Source organism: Tribolium madens, unplaced genomic scaffold, assembly GCF_015345945.1.
Source record: "Tribolium madens isolate multiple individuals breed KSU strain unplaced genomic scaffold, Tmad_KSU_1.1 Scaffold_97;HRSCAF=244;Tcas5.2_LG3a, whole genome shotgun sequence".
Lineage (NCBI taxonomy): Eukaryota > Metazoa > Arthropoda > Insecta > Coleoptera > Tenebrionidae > Tribolium > Tribolium madens.
The window spans coordinates 6,494,361-6,515,031 of record NW_025401069.1 but is presented as its reverse complement, the minus strand read 5'-3'; the positions used below and the strand labels follow the sequence as shown (position 1 = coordinate 6,515,031).

The window sequence follows — 20,671 nt, the reverse complement described above, 5'->3', positions numbered from 1 at the left end:
TGCTAAATGGTTTCTTCTTCTTTTGCCGGGYCAACTAATAATAATAAAATAAGTGAGTTCCTGTTGTTTTTTCAAGTGCTTAATAGACATTTAGTAGTGCGCGATTTTAAAATTTCGAGTTTCTAGTGAGTGCCAATGGGGGAAATGGAGAAGGGAATCGTGCTTCATGGGTCCGGATTAAAGGGTAAGTCAACAATAGCTTTTAATTTTTTAGAAAAATTTTACTTATTAAATTGTATTTAATATTTTCAACTAATTTAATAACACRTTAARCTGATTTTGTGTTTCTTTATTTTCAGTAGGTCCGTGTAAGAAGAAGAGGCAAATTGCTACAAAGGGTAGCAGAAGAAGATGCCATAAAGGTTAGTGCATTTAATTTTTTTAATTTTTTTTTTGTTTATTGCAAAGTGAAGTGTGAGAATTTGTGATTTTTGTTTGCAACAGTAAGTATTTACTAAATTATGATAAAGAATTAATTGTGTTTTAGATAAAAAGTATTATTTGTCAAATTTAATTTCAAAATTTGTAGAAGGCGAGTTCAAATTTACTTTGGATTTTTTACGTATTAAAGAAACATTGACAGGAAGAAAATCAAGTATTGTGCGAATTTAATTTGTTTCCAGAATATATGGTTAATTTTTGTTTTGTTTCAGGAACTTCAATGACCAGTGAATGCGTGTTGTGTATTTTCGAGTGCTTAATATTACATTTAGTATTATTGTTATTATTTAGTGTTATTGAACTATTAATATGAATTAATTGTGTTTTAGATAAAAACTTGTAATATTGTTAGAAAATGTCTCAATATCAACAAAATTTATTTTAATAACAACAATAAAAATAACTTAATTAATAATAATTCATTAAGTTGCGAGGCGGAAGATCTGCAGTGACGCTAGATTGTTTTTTTTTACATTAATCTTATTTCAAACAATTTATCAACAATAATACCCGTAGTGGTGAATCTTGTCTGTCTGCATATCTAAACCGCCGGGTCAGTGGAGTGTAAAAGTTGTGGAAATTATTTGTCAGAAAATGAAAATAATTATCTGGCAAATGGTTTCTTCTTCTTTTGCCGGGTCAAATAATAATAATAAAATAAGTGAAGTGAGGTGTGTCACTTTGTAATTTTTACAATAAAAAGAATTTACAAAAAAAAGTCTAAAATAAATGGTGCGCGAATGTGAATTGGTAGCACTGCATTCCCAAAAATTACAACCGTCAATCTTAAACTCAGCGAAGCAGGACAATTTCAAATTCTAAGTTGTATTAATGCAATAATTGGTTCATTAGAAACACTTAATCGATTCTTTAATCGATATTTTGTTTTTAAATTAGCGCTGGTGACGATTGTATTACCATAATTCAAAAACACCAACCTGACACAACAAAGACTATTTGATAAAAACAAATAAATAAACCAAATAGTTGTTTAGCACTCCTACCACTGATTTGCATTTTTCTACACTGACGACTGACGTGTGTTTCCTTTATTATTTTAAATGCTACCCACAAAGTACCCTTTAAAAATTAAGCATTTAAAGGTGAAAAATAAAGGGGGTATTTAAAATTTTAACAGGAAAGATACATACACAATAGCATCGAAATATTAAATGTGATTTAAAATTTTAAACACCCTTTAAAATTGTTTGTATGTTTACAGAATAGGCCCTATTATGTGTTAATTTTCCGTTTAAATAAAAATTGTATTTAATTGTTCTTTATCAGCCAAATTTTATATCATTTTGTTCGTCTCAGTGAGAGAAATCAAATACACTAAAAAAAAATTAAAAAGTCCACACACTTTGAACTAATTAATTTTTTTCTAATTTAAATGAATTTAAAATACTTTAACTTTAAAAAATCATTGCTCAATAACTATTAGGCCGATTTCCTTCAAATAAAGACCATTAAAGGGATGGCTTTGCCCTTTAGGATGATATGAAATTTGAAATTGAATATTGGCAAACTTTTCTTCGAACAGTGTTCGAAGAAGTTCGAAGCAAATCGAAATAATCTAAGAAAAACCCTACGAGTCAATTTTTTTTTCATCATTACCATCGTGTAGAGCATCTTTTTATTAGTTGTAATCCAAATTTTCAAAAGAATTTTTGAAGTTAAGGTTTGCTAATTAAGCATTGCTCCATATAGGAGAAATGCATGTTAATCTTACATAAAATTGCATTTTTATAAAAGTATTTGTTTTAAGAATCTTCTTGTGCTTAAAAATGGTCAATTGCACCTTCTTTGTTCTAATTAGAATAAACAAAAGTTGTCACGACATGACTTTTTTTTGTCGCCTTGTGTAATACCAAACAAAAAATAGCAAGTAGCCTTTTCAAACTTTCAAACCATCAACTTCCCTACTTTTTTCACTCATCCTCCGGCCGTCGCAAGTGGGACGATAGTATGAAGCGCTTGGACGTTCTTCCGATCGCAATCTATTGTAAGCACTAAACCAGCAAAACTATAAATTTACACCACATAAACATTATATTAACAGTTTTCAAGAAAAACAGTATTTTATTGTATACAGGGTGAATACACGGAATTTTGGACGATTTGTCATTTGACTGGCATAAAAATATAAAACGGGCCTTAGGCACTAACCTCACTTTCGGTTTTTGTAATTTTTATTCTTATAGCTAGAGAAAAAATGACAAAAAAATCAAAATAATTTATTGAACTTATATTAAAACACATATTGCTGGCATTATTGTTTCGGAAAATCGACGCCAAAAATAAATTTCAACTAAAACTTTCAAATCTTAATTTCAGACGTCAATCATAATCACAATAAATCGTGGCTTACATTGACACTTTTTGAATTGACATAAATTTGATGTCCAAAATTCCGTGTCCGCCACTGTATTGGCGAAAATTATTCTTGACATTATTTCGTAAAAGAGCACCTAAGAGCAGAATCTGAGCAGGGCCGCCACAAGCGGGGGTGCAAGGCGTGCGACGCACGCGGGCGCCAAGGTTAAGGGGGCGCCAAAACGGTAACAAAATTTAATAAAAAAAAGACATTTTGAATTTTGCAATGAAAAAAAAAAAACTGCAAGAGAAATACAATCAAACAAAAAAAAACAAAACGTTATGTGAAAAAACTAGTCATGTGGCCGTTTCCTGTTATAGAGATTAGAGTTCGAACACTGTAAGATGTACCTACATACACCGTGAGCCATTCAAACGGCTTGTTGGATTTAAATGACTCAAGGTGTTCTTACAATATTCGAACTATTATTGCGCCGCCAAGTTCACTGAATCTGGACTTCTGAATAAAACAAATTTTATATAATTTCCTAGAACTTTTGGGTTAAAAAAATACACATACTAAGATCGCATCCAATTTCCTATTTTCTTTTATTAGTTTGCTTTATTACTTAGTGGATTTGTGATAAGTGCTAGTCGAAAATTTGTTTTTAAATTAGTGATTTTTGTGGAAGTATTACAATTAAACAAATATCTTGGTACCATTTTTTTAAAATTTTTAATCCTATTTTAATTTTACGTTTAGATGAAAGCTTTGAAAACGTAATGACTGAAGCAAACAAAAATGCTGACGAACTTAATGTGGAACCAAATTTTCCGATGATGCAAACTGTACGCCCAAAAGGCAAGCCAAAACTTTTTGATTACGAACATCAAGACGAAGTTGTGCTAGATGCAAAAAATAATTTCAAAACTAACTTATCTACAGGATTTTGAATCAAGTTTTGCCTTCTTTAAATAATAGGTTTGAAAAACTAAATACATTTAATGATACATTTGGAGTTATTGACAATATGTTTAATTCTTCGCAAGAAGAATTATTAAAAAACTTCAAAGACTTTTAAAGCTTTAAAAATACATTTCATCGAACAAACTAGCAAGAACCTTAAAATCTTTTACAATATCTTTTTGAAAATAATTTAATTTTTACTTTCCCTAATATAGCAATTACATTAAGAATTTTACTTTCCTTGCCAGTTTCAGTTTTGTCTGGCGAAAGACCTTTTCTAAATTAAAAATCATTAAAAATTATTTAAGATTCACCATGGTTCAGTTTAGGTTAAGCAACTTATCTTTTATTTGCAATTACAGAGTTTGCAAGTATGAAAGTAAAGAAAATACAATTTCTTTAAGGATTTATAGTTTCTATGATGTTATGTTTTATTTTCTTATTTGCGTTTTTAAAATCACAAATTTAATTAATTTTGATTAAATAATTTTTTGTTATTTTGTTTTATTTATTGGCACTTATATATTTTTAGGTATCATACCTATGTAATAAAATAAGTATACCCATATTTTCTTAACAAATTATCAAGGGGCGTCAAATTCAAATGTGCACGCGGGCGTCAAAACCTCTAGCGGCGGCCCTGAATCTGAGTAATGAAAAATAAACTCTAAACGTTCTAGTTTCATACTATAAAGACAGTTTTTTAGGCCATATTGGGCGATTTTTGTAATTCACTTCCAATTTTTTTTTAATTTTGAACAAAAAATTTAACGGATGACTGAAACCTTAATTTTTTTAAATTAACTTATCCTAATAAGGTTCACTTATTTCCCAATAAAAGAATTTTGTAATTGGAGACACCCTTACAAAATTAAATAAAAATTTCAAATCAATGTGTTTTGAAAAACGTTTATTTCAGTGGGCTTTTTTGATTTAACTCTAATTTTCCAAATAATTTGAGCAAAGACTATGTAAACTGAAAGTATAAAGAATAAAGTAAGAGCAAAAAAGAAGACAAATTTAATTATTAGAAAATGATCCTATGTCCATTAAATGCCTTGATTCGTTCCACTGTGCGTCGTCCCGACATACCTCTCGTTGCAAGAGGCTAATGTTTTACGTCTGCCGACCACAGACATGTCCAAAACCGTACCCAAAATAGTTCCACGCTTGTCCAACCATCGTTTGGTCTTACGTTCCGCAGGCAGAGGCGCGCTATCTCATCCACTCATCTTCAAAACATCCACACGCCCTGAACTTTCTTACCGCAGCCGATCGTTCAAGTTTTGTCTCTCGAAAGCAGTTTTCATGCGGAGCCTTCTACCAGGTCCACTTCTCGTAGTATCCCCGCTACATTCCTGTAGTAGCGTAGTAGTAAAGTGTTTGCGTACGCACTCAGTAAAATCGAGCACTAGGAACAGTTGATACGTAATTCGGTCCAGAAAGAAGCAAACAAGTGCCGGCTTTTTTTCAAAAAATGACTCTTTAGATTTCGGTAATAGGTGATGTGTTTGTGGTAACTTTGTGGCCATTTGAAGGTACAGTCGGGGCGGACGCCCGAGACCACTTCGGAGACGATACAAGTAAGTAGATCTTTGGTTTTGCGGTGATTCGAACTGTATGCACTTCTGGGGATTCGGCCCGTGACAACTCGACCACATCCATTATTTCAAATCACATAATACGTCATAATGTTTATCATTTGGCTCTTATCTGTTTGTACAAAAATCAGAAATGTTAGTATTGGATTCTCAGACTAGTGCTTTCCGATTTTCGAGTGTTCAGGTATACAAGTTAGGGTTTCGGCGTAGGTAAAGCCTCCGAATCGTGATTATGAGATAGCCTCGTCTGAGAGGACTGACGGATAAAATATCTTGCAGCGTGGGCTCATTACATATTGCAGGTATTTTTAACCCGGGAAGTAACCTGTTTCTGACATAACGGCTGTTGGGCGACAAGTTAAGCACAAAAATAAAACTGAATGAGACAAGTAAACTATGCAAATGTGCTGTTTAATAAAAATCACACAAATAAATTACGAGCGTGTTGGCAAGAAGAAGTGGCAGAGCTTGGGTGAAGGTATTTACGGTGGCGCCAATGACCTCTCCTGTATTTATGCAAGCGCCTGTGTTTTTCATTTGCATGCTTGTTCACTATTCGACTGAGTATGTGGAAATAGACTGACTTACTTGCCCCCGACTAGATAATTAAACCCACGTTGCAGGATCCAAGCCAGAAAGTGACCCATTACCGATCCTCGTAAAACACACATAAACGACGTAATTAGACTACCATTATTTTGTTGATGACGGGTTTTTACAAGAGTTTATTGGATTCCAGATGCTGCACGATGTGTGGATGGCTAGCAGAAGATTAAATTGTACGATGTCTATTTTCTGCTACTGAAACTAATTAGAATATTTGACTAACTAAATCTTTTAATTAAATCTTAGTGAGTTTGACGATGTTCATGCAACTTGCATGAATCTGTGGAAAGGAATTTGGAGAAATTAAATATTTTCTTGTATCAAGCCAAAATTCTGACTACATATTTTTGTTTGTTTTGGTTTTGTGTACTTAGTGATTTTTGTCCTAATTTTTAAATGCCTATTCTATAACTTACCGTTCGACATTTTAAATTCTATAACTGGATTTTTAATTTCAAATTAACAGGTTAGTCAAATTACACGTCTAACAGTTTTAATTAATTGTCACACACAAAATTTATTGATGGAAACAAATAAGTGCAATATTATGTGCAAACATACTTCTCACTACAAAATTTTTCATGAAATAGCCTCGGAAAAAGATTTTCTGTGGAAACTAGGTACAACCTAAAGCTGTTAAAAGAAAAACAATAATTTTTTGGAACGAGTTTAGTTTAAAATTTATCAAAAATTGTCCTTTTTAAACCTCTTTTTTTCAAATCAAATAATAATTATAAAAATTTATTTAGATGAAGAAAAGTTGAAAGTTTTTTTATGTCGGTATTTTTATTAGGTAAAATAATTATTGTTAACTTTTTCTTGTGTTTTTTGATCGTCAAGGAACACGATTATAATTTAAAAAAAGAATTAAAAAATACACATTGTACCCACTCCAATAAACAGTTTTTTTTTGTATTTTTGTAGTTTTTAAAGTGAAATGGAAAGTAACTTTTTCCAGAATCCGTAATCGAGCTAGGAATCATGTTCATTAATCGAAAATTAACCCTTAGAAATCGCTAAGCTAAGGAGCAATATCTGCGAAATATCTATCTACCGATATGTCCTGTAAATACAGTGTGTACACCAAAAAACCCCAAAAAGATTGTGAATAAAACACATAATATTAACGAATGCATTTATTATCTACATACAGGGTACCCCAGAGAAAAATGCCATATAAGGTAAGGTACCAGGAACATGGAAAAAATGTTAAAAAAAATATCTATAAAAATTTCCAAGTTATGAGGGTTTAAAGTTTGCTCTTTGACTCTATTTATTTCTGTTGGAAAAATAATTTTTCAAGTTTTTTTGCTATAGGCTATTAAAAGAGGAAACAAGGAAGCTGTATTCGAAATTGTAACTCTGTTCAATGTTATTTGTGGCTTTTATTGGCACAATTTTTGTCTCTTTACTAAATAATTGTAAAAAAAACATATACAAGATCATCAGTATCATTAAATAGATATAAAAAATGTCAAATGTCAAATAATACATGTCAAAATTTTTTGACAGATAGAATTTTTTAAACATTTTTTTCATGTTCCTGGTATCTTACCTTACTTGAAAATTTTCTCTGGGGCGCGAGTTCTGGCGCACCCTGTATATACCAAAATAATGAAAAAACAATGAAAAACAATTATAAAATAAAAATAGTTTCTTTTTACTTACAGTAACGTGGTCCAGTGATTTATTTTAATCACGAATTATAAATAGAAAATCAAGGATTTAAATAGAAACTACACAATTTATCAATCACATAATCACATCAGTTTGCTTTATATTCTGTAGTGTTTAATTTTTTTGTTGACTCAATTACTAAAATGATTTATTTTAATGGCTTTTTTATTCAGTGGGTAGATAAACCGAGTGTAATAAATTTTATTAACTTTACACGAATGCTGAAAGTGTAGTGTATTTTTGCCAAATAATATGGTAATGTAATTATAATAATCAATGCGAGAAAGAACCCGAACTAGAACTAGCAAGTTTGATCAAGTACGAGTTCCTGTACAATCCTGCAAAAGCTTGCATTGCAGCAGCAGAGCTTCCGTGGTTTGGTTTCAGGATGTCATGAGCCACGGTATAATTATTACTCACTTAAATTACTCACTGGTTTAAAACTAAAATGCACAAAGGTATGAGTCAGACGGGTGTTCAGAAATGTGCGTCGCAGTCGAAGTAAATTGCTTCTCTGTAGTCTGTTGCGGGGTGAAGCACTTCTTCGCCATTATAGTGCATTACAAAGAAATTAATAAGATCAATAACATTTCTAGCAACAATATTTAATTTGTATTCAGCGGCCGGCGCGCAGACGGTGGACAATGGTGCCCGTATTAGTCCGTATATTTTATAATGTTTTGTTTGTCGTCCGTGATTTGAATCAATTGGTCACTTGTCCGCAGAGAAATTTATGGAATGGACAATCAATTTACTTGCGAGTATCACCCATTAAAACTGAATTCATGCATTTATATTCACTTAATGAGGAAAAATTTAGACCGGTATGTTAAATTCCCGGCACAAAAACAACATAATGATTGCGAAAGCAGATATATTAGGCTTTTGTGGAGCTCAGAAGCTGTGTACATTTACGGTGCACGCTTATTATATCATAATTAGTTCGGAAATTAAAATGCTGATGGTACATTAGAGGAAGATAACGTCGTTACCATTTACGGGAAACTTTCGGTGTCTCTTACACTCCACATTACCATAATTAAATAATCGGCCTTTGCTAATGTTCTGTACCCTAACTTTGTCAGAGGGTTTTCATTCTGCCAAACGACATTTTTGTTTAATGGAAAGCAAACATGAAACAAAGAATATTTTGGATTAAGTTGCTTTGTGTAGTGTTTAGTGTTTACGCGTGTTGTTTATAAATAACAGCAATTTTCGAAACTTGATCTGTTGAAATGTAATCTGAAAACGGTTTATGTTATTGCTTTTACTACCAGTGGCGGATTGTCAAGGAAGCAAATTCACTTTTAAAGTCTCAGATGCGCTAGTTTTTAATTCAGACCGGTTGAGGTATTGTATTAAAATCATCGCAGTTAAATTTTAATTAATGATTGGTATATGTATCATCAGACCTGACTTAATATTAGGTGGCGAAATTGTGTTGCTTGATATACCAATGTTTGTAAATTTGGTTATTATAAGACAGAAGAAATAAATAACTCGGGAAAATTGCAAATCATATTTGAAAATGTTTCGTATCTACATATATCATTTCTAAACATTGTAACACACCTTTTTAGTACAAAAAGAATGTTCAACCACTTTAAGAATTATACAAAATTCGTACAAGTCAGATTTTTATTAAATAATTAACAAGTGATGTGAAGTTATAAAAAATTTCTCAAATAAAGTATTCTTGTTTGATATATACGTTACCTGCTTTTTAAGCTTACAAATTCACGATTCACCACTGTTTACTACATAATACAATGTTATATTGTGCTAGAAGTCATATTTGTGGAGCTAGACAAGAAGACGAGATTTGTCTATTGTGCAGTATTGCAACTATTAATATACTACACACACAGGGCAAGATTAGTTACTAAAATAAATAGATTGATAGGGATTACCACAATAATTTGAATTTGAATTAATTCAAATTCTATACTCCAGTTCTGGACAATATTTATATTTATAAATTACAGTCATATTCGCGCAAGTTTTTTTTAGTAGGGAATTTCCAGCTTTTTGCAAAAGTTGCCAAATTAAACAGCACAAGAAAACACTTTGCTAATTGGAATTGCCAAACTTAATTTATGGAATAAGTTAATAATTTATGAGATAAGTTTTCTGTCTAATTAGATTGATGTTTTGTGACACAACAAAAACGGTGGTTTGCTGCAATATAAAAACACCATGCATTCATTCAATTAAATTCAAAGTGATATCAAAATATCCTTGAAAATAAGTGTGCAACACTGAATAATGACAGAAGATATGAAAAGTTTTATTTATATCTTCTGTCATTTAATATTGGCAAATGAATTTCAAAGTCACAGGTTACTGGATCAGAAATTTAATTAATTGAACGGTTTTTAATTAATTGAACGGTAATTGGCGGTTTTTATATAAAACTTTTATTTAATTAATAAGATATCTTTGAGTTAAATCAGTTTTATCATCATAATTATTTTACAATCCGAATTTTTAGAAACGAAGAAACATTTTTTTTGATATTTTCGCTCGAACAAATTTTCAAGAATCAGTATCTAGACTAGATGAAAGGTCTTATAGTATTGGAAACATAATTTATTTTTTGGTTGAACACTTTTTCATGAGATTTTTTTTATACATTTTTTTTATGATTATACACTATGTTTATATTAGTTGGTTGTTTTTTACTTTTTATTTAGTATCATATGCAACAAAAGTCTTTAATTTGCATTTACAATAAGTTGTTTTGCTTCTTTAATTTTTTAAAAGCAGTCTGTGTTTTAAAGTTTTATTTTTAAATGAAAGTAAATTCAAATTTGATGCTGATATAAATCAATTTATCCGCAAAATAAATTAACAGTTTTCATTTTTTTTTAATAATATGTAATAGTTAAACATCAAAGAGAAAAAAACACACAATAAATAATAATTTATAAATTAATATTCACAGTATAAAAAGTATCTGATGGAATATCTTTATCCTCGATAAATAATTAATCAAGTCAAGATTATTTTTAGTTGAGAAATTGAATTTTTTAAAAACATTAAAAAATCAGGAAGTAGGTCTACGCCTAAATTCGGTCAGGGACAATTAAAATAGACTCAATATGACACTTCCTCTGCTTTGTCTTAGTAATATTAATTTTTAATGAGAAATAGTACGTTCTGAAATATATTTAGATTATTTCTACTTTAAAGTGTCTCAAGTTTGGAGGTTTTTTTGTTTAACTTTTGTTCAATAACTTTTACCATATTTTATATATCTACAATAAAACTTTCTACGAATCTGCACCTTAACTTGGTGTTTCTAAATCTATTAAAAGAACACATTAATTATAACTGCAATAATTGAATAACAAAATAATTAAAAACGCATCTTGGGGATAATTGGAGGGATCGATAAACGAAAAAAAATACAAATTAAGTTATCTTGATTAATAATAGGATAAAAACGTTTTGTAATTAATTAAAAGTGGGTATGTGTATATATTAGAATTGAAATGAAATTGCAAATATTATTTTTTGTTACCTAGTTTATTTTCCTTTCAACATAATTCTGTAGTATGTATATCGTAACATTGTTATTTTTTAAGTAATTATCTTAATTAAAGAAAAGTAAGTGTTACAATAAGTAATAGTTAATGAGGTGGATATATAATGCAATCAAAATAATTATTGTTTTTGATAAACTATTTGTGATGTGTCTGCAACCAAACAATCACTCATGTTTCGCATTACTTTGAGAAATTTACAACTTAGTGGAATATTACAGCTTTTGATTGCCTCGAAGATGGTAATAAAAACATTCATGACTTTTTAATAATAGGTATGACTCTAAATCAAATAATGCAACAGCATATTTATGAACCATCTTAGTAGTTAACCAGAAATTTAATTACAGAATATACGGGCAAAGGCTTTGAATGTGAACTAGCTTAATAAGCAAGTGCTGGTAACTTGCTTCCTTCATATGTAAATTACGATCAAGTGTCGTTAAAATAATTTGATTTTTTGTGGCTATTTTTTGTGGCTATTTTATTGATAAAAATCGGTTGCTGTTATAGGTAGAATGCCTTAGATGTGCAAAATCAGTTGCGTAATTCTGCATTGAGCAAGACAATTCAATAATAATAAAGGAAGTTTAGTAAAATAATTTCGATAATTATATACGTTGCAAATGGTTTACAGAGCGGTCATCGAACTTGTGTTGACATTCGTGTGGCATAAAATTGAATATTATGATCTTTTACCAAACACGTCATAACATCGATATGGAATTGCCGAACAATAAGATATTACACCATCGTTCAAGAATGTTACGCCAACTGGAATTACCTTTTTATTTCACGTCGAATGCACGTCTAATTTTTTTACAAAAACCTGCTGCAATATTTGCGATACCAACTTGTTGGAATCCGATGACAATAATTGACGAATCAACTCTGCTCCGGCGCTTTAAATTATTAATAATTCCGGGTCTTGTGGAACTGATTTATGACAAATTCAGGAAATTGGGGTTTTCATGCAAAAGTGAACAATTTAATTTTCATACTATTTGCAGCACGAATGGCCATTAAAAAGCTTATTTTACTGCTGTCGCATCTGTGCTAAATCCGTGTTTGAAATGACTTTTTAATTATTTTCGTCGTTTTGGAGTTACCAAAAGCATAATCATTTGTACCCTAAGAAACTCAAGGATAATTATTTGCAAGTTTCAATCATTCTATTCTGGAACTGCTGTCGGCAGGAATTAAACTGGGACTGACGCATCATTTTTAAACTTCTTTCTTCACTTCTCCGTCATTAGAGTTAATTAATTTATACGTTCGTCTATTCGTCAGTAAACTGCAATCAAACATGGGATAAAAATAGATTGCCCAAGGAATTGCAACTTATATAGGTTGTATTATATTTAATCACTTTTAAAAAGCCAAAAATCTCTGTTCACCAATGTGAAAAAATATTTTGCTCTCAATTCAATTCTGTGTAAAATATTTTGTAAAACTTGAAACGACTTTCGTTATGAACGATAAAAATATATTTTATAATTTAGTTTATGAGATTCTGGAACTTGGAAACTTAATTTTAATCATCCTGTATGTCAAAAACCATTTTGTTGCATGTTTTTATCGCCTCCTCCAAGTCGGCCACGTCAAAAATTTAATATTTATGTAAAAATGATTCCTCTGTCTGATTATTCCACGTGTTTTGCGTCATGCTGGAGTGGAAAATCAGAGGTTTTAATTTTAATTGCAGATCTAACGTTCCAACACCGTTTTGGATTGCTTGAATTACAAAGAGGACAACTAGAGTAGGATGAACCGGAATTTGACCATGTTTGTCTGTTTAATTTTATTGTTCGGGTAAATAAAGACAATAAATTATCTGAGACGACCTTCAACCAACGGATGTGTAAAAATTTGGTGGCGGAACGCAGTCAACATATTAATTACTACAGCCGTCTGCCCAAATGTTTAATTTATGCAGAGAGTGGCTGTTGTGTGTTTAATTTAATTGCCTCATATGCACATTCTTAATGAGGCATTAGTGCGAATTCGGGCCGTGAACTTCTTTTCAAAGAAATAACACTTTTGGCACAAATTAATATTTAATTTCATTACATGCTGATTAAATTGAAATTATTGCTGTTTTAACAGCATGACATAAAAAGCGTGTACAGTAAATTCTATTAAGGTAGGTAAATAATTGCAATTAATGTCCATATAGATGTAATTTAATGTAAATTACGCTACGTAAGACTGCGATAGTTCTAAGTTTAACAGGTGCAATATAATTAAATAACTTATGAATGAATTGGGTAAACAAAACAATTAAAATGGTTTATTAAATCATGCTCAAAGCTTACATCACTTACCAACAAATAAGTAATAACCTTGTTCGTTATGAATGATTCCAGTTATTACTATAGGTATATAAACCGTACGTACCTTAATGTAATTTCTGATCAAGTAACTTGAGATTAGGAAAGAGACTGTTTATTTATTATTCAATGCTGCCAACTTAGGTTCAGAATCAGGCCATTTTTCTTCGAAAAATTTATTGATTTGCCTTGGGCAGTTGGTATTTGCCCTCAATGGGGTTATTTTTTTTTAAGGTTTGAAATTAATAAGTTCTAAAAGCACGAATTGGAGAGAATAACTTTTTATTATTAAAATGAGAGCATTTAATTACTTAAGTTACATTTAATTAATTGAAAGTACGATCTGAGTGTTTCATTGCTCTACCTCTAATTGTATAATTAACAGCTATAAATAAGGTTTTATCTTTTATTTTTTGCAATAATCACGATATTCTGTGATGTCAACTGAAACTTTTAGTTAATTAGCAACTGAAAAAAAATGGGAATATACTAGAAAAATAGATTTGTGTTAAATTAGAATTTATTTTGCTACATTCTAGACGTAGAATGATTTTGATACCTGTGCGAAGTGATTATTTTAACAATAGCACCTGGACAGATAGTGCAAATAATAACATCACAGTCGTTGTGTAAGTTTATGATTTTCTTGCTGTTTGGCAACAAACATCTGTTCAGTTTTTTGCGATGTTAAACATTTATTTTTGCAGTGAGTAATAGCTCTTTTTTACATATCAAGTAAACTGTATACTATTTGAAAGTTTATTTATACTTATCGAAGTTGGTCTCGAGCTATTTCAGGCACAGCTATGAAGAATTTTTTCACATACTTATGAGTATGACTTCAATACCCACTAATAAAAAATTCGTAATTTATACTTATGTTCTTCACATTATTGAATATTAAAGGACGTGGATGCTCCATAAAGATTTATTTTTGAAGGGTGCTTGAATACTGAAACACCCACAGAGTCGGCGCTTTTGATACATGTTGTAGAAATTAATTTGATATTTTTTCGGACTATTTAGTTTTATTCTCATTCAGTACATCCCAGAGCACTATTGTACTGAATGTCGAGTGTAAATAACGACTAGCTCCAGGAAACAGAATTCATAAATCACATTTTGTTAAACTAGAGAAATGGAAATGTTTCTGTCGTGATTCTTAGGCCGAATCGTAACTCATACTGGAGGTTTTTTAACGTTGGGGAGTGTTGTGAAGCATCAAATGATACTAAAACGAAAAAAATTCACAAACACTCAGTAAAATAAATTTTCTGTCAAGCTTTGTGCCAAAAAATATTACATATTTAGGATTTTAACATAGGAAAGGGTTTTATGTCATAAATGTAGCGTGGAAGCTGTAATTGTAGGGGAAAGTTGGTTATATTGGATCTGTGGACAACAGATTTGAAGACGAGTTTTAAAATAAACGGAAGTTTTACTTAATGAACATTATAAAAATATAATACTATACGGCTGGTCGATAAAAACACAAGTTCCAAATCTGCTTTTAAATATTGAATAATGGTATTTTCTGGTACAGTTCATACAGGAATGTATACATACAGGATACGCCAGCAGAACTCGCATCCAAGAGAAAAATAAATACCATGTAAAGTAAGAAACCAGGAACATGGAAAAAAATATTAAAAAAATTTTATCTACAAAAATCTCAAAGTTATGAGAGTTTACATTTTGCACTTTGACTATTTCTATTGAAAAAATAATTTTCCAAGTGTTTTTGCTACTGGTTATTAGAAGAAGAAAAAGGAAGCTGTATCCTAAATTGTAACTCTATTTAATGTTATTTGTGGCTTTTATTGGTAAAGTTTTTGTACCTTTACTAAATAATTATAAAAAAACATATACATATACGTATACGTTTAATGTTATTTGTGGCATAACAAAATTTCAAATGTCAAAAGTAAATGTCAACATTTTTTGACAGATAGAATTTTTTAAACATTTTTCAATATTCCTGGTATCTTATCTTACTTGAAATTTGTCTCTGGGGCGCGAGTTATGACACACCCTGTATATTGAAAATATTTATTTCAAAGGATCAAGTTTACATATGTTAGGTTTATAGATTATAGTTATCGATCTGCATAATCAAATTTTCTTTGAAGTAATAATTATTTAATAATATAACAATTACGCAGTGTTTTTTATTTACTTCAATTTTGAGTTTTGAGAACATTGCTGTTAATTAAAGAATTTAATAGTAAAACATTAACTTCCTGAAATTGTAACAGTAAAAGAATTGAATGTGTTTTATAATCCTTTTATTACACAATTAAGTTTAAGTTCATGGTTTAAGTTGAAACCATTTTTTTTTGTTTAAACCAACACAGGATGGTTTTGAAATAATAGATAAAATGTTGCAGAGTGTTAGATCATGACATACAGAAATAAGTCTTAAATTGAAAGAATTAAATTGGTTCAGTTTTCAATTCAGGCAACTCTCCCTTACCTCCTCAGTACAGGAATTTTATTCACCCCATTTTGAAAACCTTCCATTATTTACCAAATAAAAAGCTTCGTAGTTGCAGTTTGGTGTTTACTTCCAATTGTTGGGTTGATATAAAGACATTGAAAAGGCAACGCACAAAGGCTGGCAAAACAGTTTTAATCAAACCTTGCTACATCTAATTTTTGCGAGTGTGGTCGCAACGCAAAATGTGTTGCTTCTTTTGACTTCATAATGGCTTTGACATTTTCGATCAAGCATCAAAGAACATCAAAACATAGCAATACTAGTGATAACAGTAAATGCAAAATCGAACTCCCAGGCTAGGTAACGTAAGGTGAAACGATTGGTGGAATCGAGATGAGCGAGGTGAAGGTCGTAGATTCTGCTGCGGACGTCAACGAGCTGGTTTAGAGTTGCCAGGACGACCGCAGGGACGCGCTACCGGTCTATTCCTGGCCCAGGAAAGAACTCTCCGATTTGGTCCCATTGGCACCACCACAAAGTTAGGATCGGTAATTCAGAGACTTGAAACAAAAACCTCGAATCGCTTAGCTGAAAAGAGGGTTCGTGTTTTGTAAATAGTTTAAATTTTCACGAGTAAATATTGGTATTTGTCCATGGTGCTCAAAGCAGTTCGGGTTAGTCTTTAAAACTCGTCCAGTCACAGTTTTTTTTTTTTTTTTGGTTTTGTTTATCAGACACCATGCAAATAACATTAATTCTGCAGAAGAGATCTTTAGTTTTACGGTTGTTATCACTTGATAAGGTTGTTAATGCATCTGTGCGGAAGACGAGGCTAAATATAGAACCTTACAAAACTTGTTTGAACGTGGCGATAAGATAAAAACATTGTAACAAATTTAGTAATAAATAATGACATTTGTGAATCCACAACTTTAATAAACTCTTCCTTGTGATAGGGAAATGTTTTCATCAGTGTGTCACACAATGAATGAACATTTAAAAAATACACAACTCAAATAGGTCACAAATAAATACTTTTTTTATAGAAAAGAATTTACGCTATAACTTGATTCTATTAATTTGTTGCTAAGGAAACTTGAAATATAAAAGAGTGATCCATTGATTTATCTATAAGTTTGAATAAGTTACTGAATAGGACAGGAAATTAATTTCCGATTTTTATTATTGGAAATAATTTTGTTTATGGCATTTAGGAGTAAATAATTGAAACCTTTTTTAATTTTATTTATTTTGCGTTTCAGGTGCAGTCATATAATACATACATAATATCTATAATTTGTATTAATACATATTTATTAATATTGAATTGATATTGATTTATCTATACATATGTCAGTGTACCGAGTGAATCAAAAATCCTTGTACACACTTCTCATGTTTGTTTTAAACTGAAAAAGAAGATAATATTTTTTTTTAGTTTGTCGCAATATTTATTTAACTTGCTTAATCATTATTAAACAACAATTGCATCCATGCTTTCGCAAAAAGTAAAAGATCGATTAACCGTTTTATTTTCAGTTAACATGTGTAATTTTGCTGTCTTAGGGGGTTTAATTTTACAATTGTACAAGACAGAAACAGCTGTATTGTGGTTTTCATGTTAGGAATATTAAGCAGAAGTAAATTCTGTTTGTGTTGCAGGAGAAAAATGAGCGGGTAGATTAATACTTGTAATACTACTAATTACATTAAATATGTTATGATTTGTTTAATTAACTACTATGATTATAAGAATCATCATGATTGATTGCTAAAGAAGTTTTTTTGTTGATAAATTATATTATGTATAGTTTGTTTTTAACAATTGTTTCTGAGATAAGCAGTGGAAATATTCCCAGATCTCATAACATTTTAATTATTTGTAATTAATGTATCTATTGTTTGTATTTGTGTCGTATTTTTTAGTTCTAATATGTTGTTACACAATAATAAATTAGTTCTAATAAATTGTATCAGTACCACATTGTTAGCTTTTATAAAAAATATGTTGTTGCAGAAAAGCGAAGCTTTTTATTGTTTTAATGAAAAGCTAGAGTTGGTGTATAAGCCAAAGCTTCGAGTGAAATCTTTTGAAGAAAACTAAATAAAATGCGAATGCGGCTTTCGGGCTTTGTATGGGCGAAGAAGAATTCGGGATCGATTATTTAATAAAGACAATTGGGTGAGGTTTGGTCGTATAGTACACTGTCGTCTATTTTCAAGCATAAAGAATCACCCCCTAAGAATTGACGGCTTGCTTCGATTATCAGAAGTGGGAGAAAGTGGGCGCGATTGGCGTCCGCACGAGCTAGAAGAGGACGCTGCAGGTTTCATTCTCTGCCACCACCACCGTCACCGCCAGCCGCCAGTTCGAAATCAGCTTCAGCGTTTCGTTTCACTTCAGTTTCTCGGTAACGCGAAGGTGTGACGGCAGTCCGTTCCTATTTGGCTACGCAATCAGCTGGTGGTGTGGTGAGTGCGTCCTGCGATGTCCTGCAGTTGAGTGTCACGTCGGATTTCGTCGCACATGGAGCACCGTTTCGTGCTTTTTCGAGCCATCTCTGCAAGCCATAAGGTTAGCACTAGATCCACCTGTTTGCTTCGTCGACAGGAAGCGTCCTGGAAAAAACCCCGTGGCGTCATCGGCCACGAATGTCTGCAGGAACGCACCTTAGGAATGTAGGCTTAGCTGAGCCGGTTTGTGGGACCGCGGACCAAAAGTATCGAAAAGTGCGGTTCTAGCCTTGTTGCCAAGCGCTCTCTTATTGGTTCTTCTTGTCCTTTGTCGCCCGATCTCTTTCTCTCCCACTGCACACACAATGTATACAACTTGTTTATAAACATGCTAGCTCCCACTCGACTTTACATCATTACAAAAAAATACCATCAGGAGAAAAACCGGCTTTCGATAGCCCGCTTTTCCTCCTGCTGAAAGTGCTGTTCCTGCCGAAACATGGCTAAAAAATTAAACCAATTTGCATATTCCTTCCTTGGTTCTATTTCGAGTTAAACTCTACAATCGACCAGCGAAACGCTGGGATTTACGTAACAGAACACGATGTCGTTTGTGGCGACTGCGTGATTGGGTTGTTGCACAGTAGCTGGGTCCGTGTAACGATTGAGCTGCAGGAATGCTCTTGTAGTAAATTTCAGTCTTTACTATCGCTGTTACTATACGCCATTGTTTCGAACGTTTCAGTGTTGCCAGGCATTTACGCTCATCTACTAATTTCACATGGAATTATTTCTGCGTTTTATCGGCCTTGATTTCATGATCGTTTAACTTCGGTCAGGGTCACTAACGCAATTAATACCAAAGACTAATGACAGGGATCATACCGTCTGTCACGGTGATACGTTATCAACAACTGAATGAATTAAATACCTGTATCAGTGATTTATTATCCGCTGGTAATAGCAGCTTCATTGACTTTTTATAAAGCAAAATACATGACGAAAAGTGATTCAAGGAGAAATAAACTGTTCGAAATTTACATTAAATTAAATATGGCGAACTTTATCAAATCTTCAGCAGCAAAATAAAAATCTAATGGAAGAAATTATTAAACATGAAATAAATCTGTAGATGATTTAAATGCTCAACTATTTTGCACTGCATATTTGTAACCCTGACATTTTAATAGTATGTGATAATTATTGTACTTTTTAAGAAGCATAAACCTAATTAATTAATTAAAACTGTAGGAACAAGATAACAGGATATTTTAATCAAGATTGGCGTTATGAAATCAAAAACAGTTTGCATTTTGCAATTAATTTTATTTTGACATTGTACAATAGAAAAAGGTAACTCGTCAATTTATAGAAATGAAATATTTTAGATCATTCTCTCAAAAAAGTCGTATTGATTTTTACAATTTTACAAAAATGCTTGAACTCTGTGATTAATCACTTGGTTAAATGAATGACTTGTAATTTAGTAAGTACTTACATAGTGTTTTTTATGATGTACAATCTGATTGTTAAGAGCCACTGATAAATTTAGTCTGAAGTAGAGAGATTCTTAGTAACAAGGTAACAACTATTTTGAGTTGAGAAATGTAAATATGATATTAATTTTTCTCCATTTGCTTTAGTTTTTAGTTACGTACGCTTAGTTTTCTCAAAAAGTTGAGTTTAAATATGCAAAAATGCTAGATTTTATTTTTTGTACAGCATGTACGAGTATACAAACAAACATTATCTAATCTGACTGAATTTATCAATTTATTATGGTACAATTATTTTTGGAGGTTTCCTGATGAAACTACAACAGTATAATCTGTGATTATGATATCTACTTTTCATGACAGCAACTCATTGGAAAAAGGTCTAAGTGGAATGACAAAAACTCAAATATATATTTTTTTAAACCAGAGTTAAGCAAATAATTTAAAAGTCAGATTCAAGTTTAGCATCTGCAACTAAAAAATAAACTATTATTATTGAAGAACTTTTCAAATGGAAAATTAAAAGCACTGCCTCCTTAAAGAAATGTATTAATAAGCCGCCTAGGCATTTAGTAAAATTGGAGCATTTATTACGAATTTTTTCTTAGTTACGAGGGCTACTAAGGAAAAACTGAATGATTTTTAATTATTAACGAAAAATAACGCAATTAATAAAAGCTGGGAAGGAAGGATACAACAAAACAAGATACGCCAGGGAGAATTGATATTATGAGGTTGAACCCTTTAAGCTAAAAAACTGGATGTGTAAAAAAATTTTAAGCTCCAACGGAAATCAGTTGT

At 31.3% G+C, this 20,671-nt stretch overlaps 1 protein-coding gene across 4 annotated transcripts in view; it reads left to right on the top strand.

Moving 5' to 3' along the window:
• Nucleotides 1-5,106: 5,106 nt before the first annotated feature.
• The window catches only part of LOC123014277 (ataxin-1), a 39,002-nt gene continuing 23,437 nt past the window's right edge, over nucleotides 5,107-20,671 (top strand). For 2 of the 4 annotated variants that reach the window (XM_044413308.1, XM_044413306.1), the window contains exon 1: nucleotides 5,107-5,307. The gene's annotated coding sequence lies outside the window, so the exon portion shown is untranslated. Of the gene's footprint in view, nucleotides 5,308-18,314; nucleotides 18,496-20,671 lie in introns of those variants that run through there. The other 2 variants (XM_044413307.1, XM_044413305.1) reach the window with 2 other exon arrangements.